This window comes from Myotis davidii, unplaced genomic scaffold (genome assembly GCF_000327345.1).
Source record: "Myotis davidii unplaced genomic scaffold, ASM32734v1 scaffold892, whole genome shotgun sequence".
NCBI classification, from domain to species: Eukaryota; Metazoa; Chordata; class Mammalia; order Chiroptera; family Vespertilionidae; genus Myotis; species Myotis davidii.
Genome location: NW_006284341.1, coordinates 1,386,763 through 1,389,991, shown reverse-complemented (window position 1 = coordinate 1,389,991; position 3,229 = coordinate 1,386,763). Strand labels below are relative to the sequence as shown.

Sequence of the window (3,229 nt, the reverse complement as noted above, 5' to 3'; positions counted from 1 at the left end):
ACCTTGGCATCCTCCATCGCCAGGGCAACCAAACCTCATGTTCGCTTCAGCTGCGTGGCTGCTGGCTGCCCTCTTGGTTGGCAGTTAATTTGCATATCTCGCTGATTAGCCAATGGGAAGAGTAGGGAAGTTATGGTTAATTACCATGTTTGTCTAATGTCCAAACCCATAGAGTGAACAATAGAAGAAGTGAACTCTAATGTAAACTATAGGCTCTGAGTGACAATGATGTGTCAATGTAACTTTATCAATTGTAACAAAAGTACCACTCTAGTGGAGGATTTTGACAATGGGAGAAGCTGTGTACAAAGCAGGAAGTATATGGGACATCTCTGTACCTTCTGTACCTTGCTGTGAATGTAAAACTGCTCTTTAAAAAAAAAAGTACATTTTGAGAGAGAGAGAAAGAGGGAGAGAGGGAGGAAGAAAGGCTATTTAAAATAAAAACAGATAGCCCTGGACTGTGTTGCTCGGTTGGTTGGGCATCTTTCCATGCGCCAAAAGGTTGCCGGTTCAATTCCTGGTCTGGGTTGTGGACTTTGGTCCCAGGTAGGGGGCATTCTGGAGGCAGCTGATCAACGTTTCTCTCTTCCTCTCTCTAAAAATCAACTTTAAAAATCTTTTTTAAAAATAAAAACAGATAGGTTCACTGGAGAATTCTATCAAACATTTAAAGAGAAATTAACACCAATTCTATACAAGCATACCATTTTTTATTGCACTTCATTTTATTGTGCTTTGCAAGATACTTGTGTTTTTACAAGTTGAAGGTTTGTAGCAACCCTGTGTCAAGCAAGACTATTGGCCCCATTTTTCAAATAGTTCACTTTGTGTCTCATGTCACATTTTGGTAATTCTCACAATATTTTAAACTTTTTCATTATTATTATGTTTGTTATGTTAATCTGTGATTAGTCATCTTTGATGCTACTATTGTAATTGTTTTGGGGCACCATGAACCATACTCATAACATGTTGAGCCATTCTATAAATGTGTGTGTTCCGACTGCTCCCCTGACCAGTCACCCACCCCAACAACCCCTGCCCCTCTCCTCCTTTCCTCAGGCCTCTCTATTTCCTGAGAGGAAACATTGAAATCAGGTAATAACCCTACAGTGGCCTCTAAGTGCTGAAATTAAAGGAAGAGTTGCAAGTCTATCACTTTAAATAAAGAGCTAGAAATAATTAAGCTTAATAAAAAGCCAAGATAGGCCGAAAGCTAGGCAGCCTCTTGTGCCAAACAGTTAGGAAAACTGTGAATGAAAAGTTCTTGAAGGAAATTAAAAGTCCTACTTCAGTGAACACAAAAATTATATTTAAAAAATTTTTTAAGGAGAAATAGCCTTATTGCTAATATGGAGAAAGTATTAGTGTCTGGATACAACATCAAACCAGACACAAACTTCCCTTAAACCAAAGCCTAATCCAGAGCAAGGTCCTAACTCTCTTTAGTTCTATGAGGCTGGGAGGTAAAGAAGCTGCAGAGGAAAAGTTTGAAGACGGCAGAGCTTGGCTCATGAGGTTTAAGGAAAGAAGTTGTCTTCATAACATAAAAGTACAAGGTGAAGCAGTAAGTGACGTAGAAGCTGCAGTAACGTATCCAGAAGATCTAGCTAAGATAATTAATGAAGGTGTCTACACTAAACAGATTTTCAATACAGATGAAACAGCCTCATATTGGAAGAAGATGCCATCTAAGGCTTTCATAGCTAGAGAGGAGAAACCAATGCCTGGCTTCAAAGCTTTAAATGGTGGGTTGGTTCTCTTGTTAGGGACTAAAGCCGCTGGTGAAGTTGAAGCCAATGCTCATTTATCATTCTGAAAATCCAAGGGCCCTTAAGATTTATGCTAAATCTACTTTCCATGTGCTCTATAAAAACAACAAAGCCTGGATGGATTTTAAGCCCACTGTTGAGACCTAGCTAAGAAAAAAGATTCCTTTCAAAATATCACCGCTTATTGACAATGCACCTGGTCACCCACGAGCTCTAATGGAGGTGTGCTATGAGATTCATGCCTGTTAACACAGTGTCCATTCTCCAGTTCATGAATCAAGGATAGTTTCAACTTTAAAGTGTTATTAAGAAATACATTTTGTAAGGCTACAGCTGCCATAGGTAGTGATTGCTCTGATGGATCTGGGCAAAGTAAACTGAAAACCTTCTGGAAAGCATTCACCCTTCTAGATGCCATTAAGAACATTAATGATTCATGGAAAGAGATCAAATATCAACATTAAGAGGAGTTTGGAAGAACTGGATTCTAACCTTCAGGGATGACTTTGCAGGATTCAAGACTTCCGTGGAGGAAGTACCTGCAGATGTGGTGGAAACAGCAAGAGAGCTAGAATTAGAAGCGGGGCGTGAAGATGTGACGGAATTCCTGCAATCTCATGATAAAACTTTAGTGGATGAGGAGTTGCTACTTAGGGATGAGCAAAGAAAGTGGTTTCTTGAGATGGAATCTACTCCTGCTGTGAAGACTGATGAAATGACAACAAAAGGTTTAGAATATTCCATACAATTAGTTGACAAAGCAGCAGCATGGTTTGAGAAGATTGACCACTATTTTGAAAAAAAAATTCTACAGGGGGTAAAATGCTATCAAAGAGCACCACATGCTACAGAGAAATAATTTGTGAAAGGAAGAGTCAATTGGGTGTAGCAGACTTCCTTGTTGTCTTATTTTAAGAAATAAGTAGCATAATAATGATTAATAAAAGCAAGTCTAAGAAGACTACATACAATGTGATATAATCATTTGAGTTTAAAAACAGGTAATAAAAATATATTGTTTACAAATATGATACATATATGTATATGATATATATATGTGTATATATATGTATATATATATATATATTAACTTTTTTAAAGTAAGGCAATGATATACACAAAATTTAGGATAGCTATTGCCTTTGAGGGAAACAGGTAAATGGGCTGGGGGTGGGGAGAAGAGAAACAACATAGGCAGATGTAATTGTCATTGTTTATTCTTGAGTCAGGTGTTTAGTTATAAAAATTTTTAAATAATTTTAAGGGATTAAAAAAAGATAAACTGTTTAGATATAAACCAAAAGAAATCCAGTATAGCAATTTTAATAATAGACAAAAAAGAATATATAAAATGAAAAACGTCATATGGAATAAGAGTTATATATTGGTATTAGGAATAAGAGACCAAGAAGCTTTAATGACAATGAGTGTATATATTATTAAATATATATATT

At 36.7% G+C, this 3,229-nt stretch overlaps 1 pseudogene; it reads left to right on the top strand.

The window, feature by feature from the left end:
* The first annotated feature begins 837 nt into the window (after positions 1–837).
* On the top strand, positions 838–2,690 carry LOC102757367 (annotated as a pseudogene).
* Positions 2,691–3,229: the final 539 nt, after the last annotated feature.